Consider the following 9,879-nt stretch of genomic DNA (forward strand, 5'->3'; position numbering starts at 1 on the left):
AACCCACTGTGGCAGTGCCTTAAACACCATCAGCCACACGAGAGCCTCCCCATTTCACCATCCTCTCGGAGGAAATAAATGCCTTGTCTGAGGTCAAAGGGGAAGTCTGTGGCAAGACAAGGAACTGAACCATCTTCCAAGTATCAAGTATTGGACAGCTTTTCCTCTGGCTATGCATCCCTTCTTCCATGGACTGTCCTGTTCACTTAAGTGGATCTTTTCAACGAACAATATATGCCAAGTGAAAACACAGCAGAGATAAAATCAAAGGCTGGGTTAAGAGTATATACTACTGATTGCAGAACTATGATCCTTCATAATGATCACTGTCAGATAACTTCTAAAAAAACCCCTCTTTTTGCATCTTTCCTAAGCTATTTTTTCTCCTTACAATGTACAGAGACATTGTAAGTACCTCCAATTTTTTGCTTTTTAGCTGTAAACGAAAGCCAGAAACCATCCATGATGTGCACATCCTGATAGCTGGAATAAATAGGAGAAGGAATTGTACCTGGAAATAGACTTTTTATTTTTACAACAAAGTAGATCAGACCAGCCCTGGAAAAGAGAACACTAGTATTTGTTTTTCACATGTTGGAAACCTCAATAGGAAAAAAGGACACTGGGTAACATTAACAAAAGCATTATTCCACCTGTGCTGCCAACAGATAGCAAATGGTGTGCTACCTTTTTGTCACTGCTGTTCTCACATTTCCCTATTTTAGAATGGTGCTGGACCTTCAGACCCAGCTGTTTCTTGAAATAATCCTAATGAAAAAGGATTTTAAAAGGATTTTAAAAAGAAGAAATACAGATATCTGTGGCACCAAATAATGAGGACCAAACTCCACTGTTAAACAGAAGCCACTGCTGCACTTGTGTGCTATGGTAAGTAAACAGAACAGACGTATTCACCCCAGTGTTAACCTACCACGTGCAAATACACGTGGCTGCAGGATGCTACCTGGTGCCTCTCAATGCAAAACCCCACACAGCTACCACAGCCTCGGTCAGAGGACATTCAGTCACAGGAAGACATCAAACTATGAGATCAAATAACTTAGGAATGCTATAAAAAAAACCCTAGAGCAGGTCAATAACAGCAGAAATGCATAAACGTTGCTTGCCAGAAGTTGTCAAATACTGGAAATAATAATGATTTGTGGAAGAAAGAAAAGGTATGCAGCAAGACAGCAAAGAGCACCTTTTTGAACAAAATTATTCAGATTGTCAAGATGAGAGAAGCTATTGGCTAAGTTCAGACAAATCCGACCAAGCTAGATGAATGGGGGAAAAGATACATATGGAACTTAGGTTAGCAAAGTCACTAAAATTACTCACGTAACCTTCTTGATTTTTTACATAGTGGTAAAAATTTAAATATATATATATTGTGGAAGCCAGTTAAGAGCTACACAGCATACAGCACCACAGCAAAGGCAGCCAGTCTATTAGACAGCAAATGGGTAAGAATAATGCAGAAAAGATCGTAATATCGTCAGTATAAGTCAGTGAGACACCTCCATACAACCCTGAGTTTGAGTTCATTTTTCTAATAATTGTATCCCTTGCAAGGAATTAAGAGGATGCGATGCCTGCAGTATTAGGCCAGATGGTCCCAGGTGTTTTTTTTTCCCATCACATGTTCCTATCTCCAGAAGTGGAGGACAGAACAGAGGAAGTTCAAGGACAATTTCTGAGAATAACCAGTTAAAGAAAATCTTTCAAACAATAAGAAATTGGAAGACTGCACCTATTTACTACAACTTAGTAACTTACTGAAGACTTCCTCTGCTACACATTTTCAAAAGCATAGATCTACACAATGTATTATTCATGGTAAAAAAAAAAAAAAAAATCACTTCTTCCAATTATTTTTAACTTGATGATTGATATTTTCTGAATTTGTTTCATCAGTAATGATGTTACATTTTTTTTCATGCATTCATGTTACTCCTAAGCTCAGGGTGATCACATGAATCTAGCCAGTTTTCATTTATTTTTTGGTGTTACAGTCCTCAGATTCCTCTATATGTTTCTCCTCAATCAACTGTGGATTTTTACTCTGGCAAAATAAATTCCGCCAAAGCTTCCATCAAAGCAAAACCCCTTGAATTAGCAGAGGGCCACCCGATAATTCTGTAATCAGAAGATGACAAAATAGAGCACGTGTGGTATCTAACGCCAATGTGCAGGTTTTGAGGGCGTGTTTTGCTCATCAAGAGCCTGGAAAATGTTACTAAATCCGCATCCTGTTCCTAAACCTGTCACTGGTACATTTATTCTGACCCGCTCCACGGCAGCGGAGCGTAACACCCGCCCCCCCCGAGCCCTGCTGTATTTCTGACATACAAAAGGCAGGAGATCTCTAAGGAGAGACAGCTCACCTTCATTTACAAAACCACCTTCTTTTCACATTTTATTTCATCTAATTTTTGCCATTTAGTGCCTGACATAAAGGATGCGAGCGCATTGAAACAAATACCCACGCCTTCCCTTGTAAAACGCGCTATTAAAAACACAAAGGCAGAGAGGGGAAGGGCACTCCGCGCCCGCGGGAGCCTCGGGCGAGCCCCGCGGGAGCCTCGGGCGAGCCCCGCCGGTTCCGCACGCCGCGGGCGGTGGCTGCCGGCTCCGCCGCCCGGCCGCGGGGCGGGGGGGTCGGTGCCCGGCGCCGGGGATGCTCCGCCGCGCCCCCCGCCCCGCCCCGCCCTGCGCGGAGCCCCGCGGAGCCGCCGCCCGCCCGGGGCCCGCGGGCGATGCCCCGGCGGCCCGCCCGGTCCCGGCCCGCCGCCTTACCCCGCCGTGGGGCCGGCCCTCGCCGCCTGCGCAACCCCTCCGCGCCCGAGCCCAGCACCGCCCGCCGGCTGCGCGCCCCTCCGCGCCCCGAGCCCGGGCGGCGGCGGCAGGTGGGTGCCCGGCGCGGCGGCTGCGCACCGCGGCCCCTGTCCTGCCGGGCACGCTGGGACTCGTAGTCCGGCAGCCGCCCGCCGGCTCCGCGGGCACCGGCACCGGCCGCCCCAGCCAGCGCCCCCCACCCCCCAGCAGCAGCTCCAGCTCCAGCACCCCTCCCGCCCCCAAACCGCCTTGGTCCCCCTGTCCTCCCTCACCCCTTTCCATCTCTATCTGCCCCGAGCCTGCAGGTGAGCTCCCGCCCAACCCGCGCTTACTTCCCCCGGCCCCCGGCTCGGCACGACGCGGCCTCCTCCTTACCCCTCCCCCGTGCAGCCCCCCTCCGGTGCAGCCATCCCAACAGCCCGCGCCGTGGCTCGGATGCTCGGCTGGCTGCAGCCGGCGCCCCTGCCCTGGGCACGCCTCTAAGCAGCCGCGCAGGCACCGGCTGCGCGGGCGCGCACGGCCGCGGCTGCTGCGCCGGGCAGCTCCGGGCGCACGGGCCGGCGGTTGCCCCGCTACCCCCGCACCTCCCCAAACCGAGCCAGACGAGCCCTGCCAAGGAAGATCGGCCGCCCTCAGCCTGCACCAGGATCTGGCCCTCCGGGGAGCCAGCCCCGGAGTGGGGGGTGCTGGCTTCTGAGACCATTTTGATGGGTTTCCTCTCTTCTTCTAATGAGTTTTGACAATTCAATTTATATTTGTGCTTTTATTCTACACTAAACGTTGGTCGAAACTGTATATAACATGTAAAATTATTTGAATGTACCCCCCATAGTCAAGTATGTCCATAATTTAATTTATCAGATTGCCTTCACTGGGTAAGTACTGCATTTTAGCTGAACTGAGGCCCTTGGTTCTGAGCACTGAGTGATGAGTCACTGGCAGCAGAAAAGCTATTCCTGTGATTAAAATGTCTTTAAGTTTCACGATGCGTTGGCAGAAAAACAAGACATTGCCTTGTTAAGAAGCAGATGCTGCACCAGAGGTGGATTTTCCTATGGAAAAAAAAAAAAAAAAAAGTACAACTAGGAAATACAATGCCTTCGGCTTCATTCCATACCCTGTCAAACACCTCAGGCATCAGTAGCAAGACTTATAGCAGAAAACTCAGACTAATACCAAGGACTAAAGGGTTACCTTGGGCATTTTACCACTGCTGCTCAGGAAAACACCTGTACCCAAAATAATGTGCAGAGTGCACAAAGATGCTCCAAAGCTGCAATTAACTGCTCGGAGCAGATAATTCTTCTTCTTGCCTTGAACTTCTTAAGTGGGATATTCAGCCATAAGTTAACAAAGCTTTTGCCAAACATCCAAAATGCTATCAGATCAACAGAAATGCAAAAGAAACAGATCCATTTATTCCACAATCTTCCCTTCTCTCTTTCTGCCTTGAAGCATTCAGAGAAAACAGGGTTTGCATCCGTGGTTTTGCTTGCTCGTTACCAGAAGTATCAGGGAAGCTGAGCTGAATTGCTCTGAAATCTGCTGCTCGACAACTTGGTGGATCAGGCTGAAGTTGAATCTGTTGGTTTGGTGTTGGGGTTGAAGCTTCACTGCAAACAAGGCTGATTCAAACATGAGACAGCGAAACATAGATTTAATTCTTAACATGGATTAAACCCTCTTTTGGTGTTTAATCTTGGTCTGTGGGATGAAGGATTGAATCAGTTACTCAAATTATAATTTTACGAGTACTGGGAAAAGGAAATGTACAATACCAACAAAGAGCAAAAGTTGACTTTGGGATGTTTGGTTTTTGATAAACTTCTGCAAGTTTCTCGCTCAGATTTTCCTGCCATGGCTTAAAATATATTTGTTAAATTGAAACTCCTTCTCAGTTGATATGAATGGGAAGAACCCCTCTCATGCGGACTTTTCCATCTGCAGTTGCCTCGTATCTGCTGACAAACTCACTTCATATCAGTTTCTGTTAGAAATGTAACAATCTAAGACCTCTGCAGGGAGTGCAGAGTTTGGCTGGAGTCAGGGTTCTTCTCTTCTTTGTCTGTGGTTTCATATTTCTTTCTTCCTTTTACCTCATGCATAGAATTTGCAATCAAAAAATAGAAACATGATCAGTCTTTGTCAAAGAAAAGATACAGGTCACCTGTATTCATGAGACATACAGGTAAAAATATGCATGATAAATTATATTAAATGCAGATGTACAGAAGAGTATACCCACATGTATAGGAGTATCAGTCTCCTTAAATTGCACATTACAAAGTAAACCATATCAGACTTCAATCTTGTGTACAGAGTGTGCATTCTAAATAATTTTTCAGTCTTCCCAAACTGCAAAATTAAAAGACAAAAGTATACAGCACAATTCACTAATCTAAGACGGATCCCTTGCATGTGATATACCTGCTACAATACTTTTACACCAAATGACTGTGACTGCCTGGACTGACTGTATTTCCAAGGGATGGGACTTCGCAGACAACACCCTGAAAGCAGGTCTAAAAGTGCAAGGGAGGCTCCAAAACAGTCCGTTTTCTCTGGTAGGAATCTTGCATTACATTTTACCCGTGTAGGCTTTTTATGTATTTATGTGTTTAAGTTGACTTGTTGAAAGAAGTGCAGTGGTGGAGTCAACACCCTAAGGATACTATATACGTGGGGACAACAACTCTAGAAAAAATTTTGCTCCTCTAAGGGTCATTTTTAAGAGCGAGTGATCCTGTGGATCCCAAACCAAAGTATTTCCTGGCTCTGCCTTCCCTTATGACCAGTAAGGTGAGAGCTTGGTTGGGAGCTGCTGCATGGTAAATGAAGTATAGAGGTTTGGCGTTTTTCCAGCACTGCCTAAACTGAGTTTACTGCCAGCAGGCTGCACCAGTAAATCTTTAACTGGGGCACGCAAAAGCAAGTTTTATTTCACTGAACTATTTGTAGCCAAAATGTGGTCAGTTGTTTTAAATCGTTATATTTTTTAAATAAAAAAAGCAGAGAAGCTGTTGTGATCATTTCATCTGTTTTCCTTATAAAACAGCTTGTAAGACTTTGCTTAATTAATTCCTGCTTGAGCTGGAGCTTGTCTTTTAGACAAACATCTGGTCTTGATTACTGTGTTGTGCGTGTTTTGATCTCCTCCTTTAAAGACCAGCTGTTGACCAAATTCAGTGACCTGTATATAAAAGCCCTTGGTTCAATACCCAATCAGCAAATCTCAGACCTAGGGTAGAGATAAAATTTGACTCTCGTTCACATCTAAAATTACTGAGTTGTGGTGACACATGATAAAATTGTTTTGAAAAAGAACCAAGGTATGTAGTCAGCCCCAGTTCATAAGAGCCTGGTGGTTCAGGCCTTAAAATTCTGACCAGAACCATCTCAAGTGGTCAAACCCCAACTATATTTAGGCTGGAATTTTTTAATTGCATTGGTTTGACAGATAATAGGATTTTCTTGGACTGCTTAATAAGGCAGGGTACAGTAATACATTAAATAACAGTAATTTCAAGCCATCTGTTATTTCACCCAAACTTGATTCCTGTGAACCCTTCTATATCCATAGTACTCTAAATCCTGAAGAAATGCATTTAGATTTGGATACTGCACCTTTCATGATAGTAACGGTAATAATAAATACCTCATCTGTACCAATTAATTTGCAGCAGTAGATCTCAACTTGAATCATCATCTCCATTTTGCAGGTATGGCAAGCAAGACACAGAACAGATGGTTATTTTAAGTCTGGGACCCACTCGGTGTGCATGCCATCGGGGACAGGTACACGGGACTCCAGAAGGCTGAAAGGTGAAAGGAACTGCCCAAGGACATAAGAAGACCACCGCTGACCCTGGGAGCAGACCCTGTCAGCTCACCATCCTCTACGCCCCGCTTACAGAGCTACGCAGCACCACTCTGCTCCAGGCAGCATGTCCAAAAGCGTGCCTTGGGTTGGCTCACACTTCCCTGGAGCCACCCTTGAGTACAGGCAACACGAATTCTGCTCCATCCACTGAGGTACGGTTGCTCCTCCACCCACCCCAGCTCTGCTGTCTGTGTTGGTATGAGAAGAAGGAGGTTTTGGAGGCAGAGGCCAACTCTCCAGCTCCCTTAAACTGTCCCATTTAAAGTGGTTTGCTCCTCAGAAGTGAGCAGGAGCTGACAGATACTGTCCTCCTCTCTTTACAGGGTGTGCTAATGGCGAAGATTTTTCTGCTCCACCTCTTCCTCCATGAACAGAATTGAAGGACAGCCTGTTTGGTGTTGGATTTCCTTCTTTACCTAAATAGCCTGAGGCCCAAGGTCAGACATATGCCCTCTGCAGCTGACCAGTATGCACTGAGGATGTTTCTCTTAGCACATCTTTCTTTCATACAGCCAGTTCACAGTGAATCAGATCATTTTGGGTATGTTGAAACAGTCTTAATAGTGTGCTTGAGAAACAAAACCCAGGCGGCGTGGTCCCAAATGCTGGGCAGAGAGCGTGTTGGACAGCACGTGGGCTCCTGCAGATAGGGCTTAGAACGCTGCGAGTCTGATGGTCGGCGCTTGAGCTTGTCTCCAGGCACACCTCGGCAGGCTGGCCGCAGCAGCCATCTGCAAGAAGAAGGAAAAATTCCAAAATGTGTGTAGGTAGCTACCCCTGTGGCCTCCTACCAAAGGCTGTGTCCCTTTGCTTGTGGGAATGTGCTTGTCTTAACCCTTCAAGTCAGAGCATAAAATTCTCAAAGCATTAGGGTTGTGTCTCAATTGAACCAGGACTGAACCGTGTCCTCTTGGCTGCCACTGGAAGGAATTTGATTTCCTCACTCATAATTTGTTTAAATCTGATTTTGGCCACTCTCATAAAAAAAAAATATATAGGATAGAGGGTCCAGGCATCATATTTTATTATCATCTAGTTTACTGACAATATCCTTTCTGTCTATATCCTGTGTGAATTCTCCATCCAGGAAGATACTTATGACCAAGGCCATATACACTGAACACATGTTCTCCATTGTACCACATCAGTACTGTAGAAAGTAAATACAGTATGATTTAATCAGTTTAGGAGTATGTCTGAGGCTTTGGATGTTCCTTTCCTGTCGTGTGCAGCTCAGCTCAGCGAAGGGCAGTGAGGATGCTTCATGATGTATCACTCTAGCTTTGCATATGCATCATTTCAAGACTAGAGGAAGTTCCACTGCTGTCCAGGTCTCCTATGTCCTTTGAGGTTTTGTATTTGCAACACTTCCCTCACACATGTATGATTGGCTTAAATTATATCGCAGCTTTTGAAAAAGAAATCCCTCTACTAATCCTTTTAGGAACATTATGTTTGGCCTCTGATACATGCATTGGTCCATCAGCTTGGAAAACACCAGCCTTCTAATGACCGAAGGATTATGAATCTATTGCACAGTGTTGCAGAAGTGCTCTTGTGGCTATAAAAGTGTTTCTTCATTCACTCGCAGGCTCGATGTCAGAATGGCTCAGTGTGGGTTTGGGGGTCTCTTGCCTCCAGCACCAAACAAGTGAGAATCTCAGAGATGTCGAAGGCCCAGCTCCATCACCCGCTGACCGCTCCCAGCCTCCTCCTTTGCACACACTGGGAGTTTCTTTCTTGAAGCGAAGCACTCTTGGACGGTTCACCCCAACACATTGGACTGTTCCATTATAAGTCTGCACAATTATTATTTTAATATAATTTATCAGATTAATTTCTGTCTCTATTGAAGTTAATAAAAGCCTCACTAATGACTTGAGGACTTTGCAAAATATCTTCAATTATTATTTAAAATTATTAGAATTTTACATATTTAAAGACCCTACCTATTAAATTAGATGGATTATGTATGTTGCCTTATACTCTATGTAATCTTACAGAAATTAACTCTTAGCACTACTGAAGCAGACAGCAGAATTTATATTGATGCCAGTGGGGCCAACATTTTTACCCCCAGTTTCTTCTCCCAAATCTACTAAGCGTTTCCAGTGACTCTGAACAAATCAGCATCTCAGTATTACCTACTGTCTAAGACTTGGAATCATTTTTCTCTCGGTCACAGTGGTATTGTAGGGCCCTTGATATTTGGAAAATGCTTTGAGGTTCAGACTGCTATAGCTGTACTAACCATCACTGGTTATTATTTTCCTGCCACCAATGCCTTATCCTCAAGGTGTGAATAGCAGTGTCTAGTAGAAAGGTTACACAACTGTTTCTATTGTAAAACCGTATTTGCCATTATTTTATGTTGAAGTTTAGCCATTCAAATTAAATGGCACATGCCAGACAACTGCCTTAATTTTAATTGTTTGTTGGGTTTTTATATTTTTTATTATTATTTTGAGGTGTGGAAAGTCTAGCAGTTTCCAACATTGAGATACGAAGAAAGCAAACCCATGGTTAAAACCAGACCTCTGAAGGCTGCTGTCTTGAAGCAACTCCAGCTTTCATGTATCCTGAAATTTGATAGAGCATAGACTAAACCAGGTAAGATCTTTTACTGTTTTCAAGACAATTTGTCCAGATTACTTTCACATTATAAGCTTTAGAAAAACCTGTACATAGCTAATATTTACCAGCACACAGTGTTTACTAGTACATGACATTTGGTAGCTGAAACATCCAAAAATTCATGCTCATTAAGTACATGCCAGCCCTCAGCAGGACACGTCGGTGTTTGGGCTCCCGCCTCATGCCGACGGGAGCTCGTGCTGAGGGTGCTCTTGGCCCAGAGCTCTGCAGAAGCCACTGTTTCCCTGTAATTGTGCCTTTTGTTGGGTCAGGGAAGCACCCGGCCACAGAGGACTCATCTCCCGGGGGCACTGCCCAACAGCCCAGAGAAGCTGCCTGTTTTGAATACAGAGGAAACAGACCGCAGGCAGAGGTGAAGGCCAGGAGCCCGGAGAGGCCGCAGGAGAGAAGCAAGAAGCTACGACAGAGCCGCTCAACCCCACGCACGTCCCGGCCCACGCGCAAATCCTCCTCTTTCGCTGCATTCACCCACCCTCCAGCAGGGACCTCGCCAGGCTCCCCGCCCT

General features: G+C 45.3%; 1 protein-coding gene and 1 long non-coding RNA gene across 3 annotated transcripts in view; one reads left to right on the plus strand and one right to left on the minus strand.

The window, feature by feature from the left end:
• The window catches only part of TMOD2 (tropomodulin 2), a 36,644-nt gene extending 33,311 nt beyond the window's left edge, over positions 1 to 3,333 (minus strand). The window contains exon 1 of one of the 2 annotated variants that reach the window (XM_042803703.1): positions 3,214 to 3,333. The gene's annotated coding sequence lies outside the window, so the exon portion shown is untranslated. Of the gene's footprint in view, positions 1 to 2,799; positions 2,909 to 3,213 lie in introns of those variants that run through there. The other variant, XM_032983003.2, reaches the window with a different exon arrangement.
• On the plus strand, positions 3,032 to 9,140 carry LOC116959145. The gene is made up of 3 exons (XR_004405678.2): positions 3,032 to 3,143; positions 6,558 to 6,870; positions 7,042 to 9,140. It is a non-coding gene; the product is annotated as an uncharacterized LOC116959145 (long non-coding RNA).
• The last annotated feature ends 739 nt before the right edge of the window (positions 9,141 to 9,879 follow it).

This window comes from Tyto alba, unplaced genomic scaffold (genome assembly GCF_018691265.1).
Source record: "Tyto alba isolate M040663 unplaced genomic scaffold, T.alba_DEE_v4.0 Super-Scaffold_41, whole genome shotgun sequence".
Taxonomy (NCBI): Eukaryota; Metazoa; Chordata; class Aves; order Strigiformes; family Tytonidae; genus Tyto; species Tyto alba.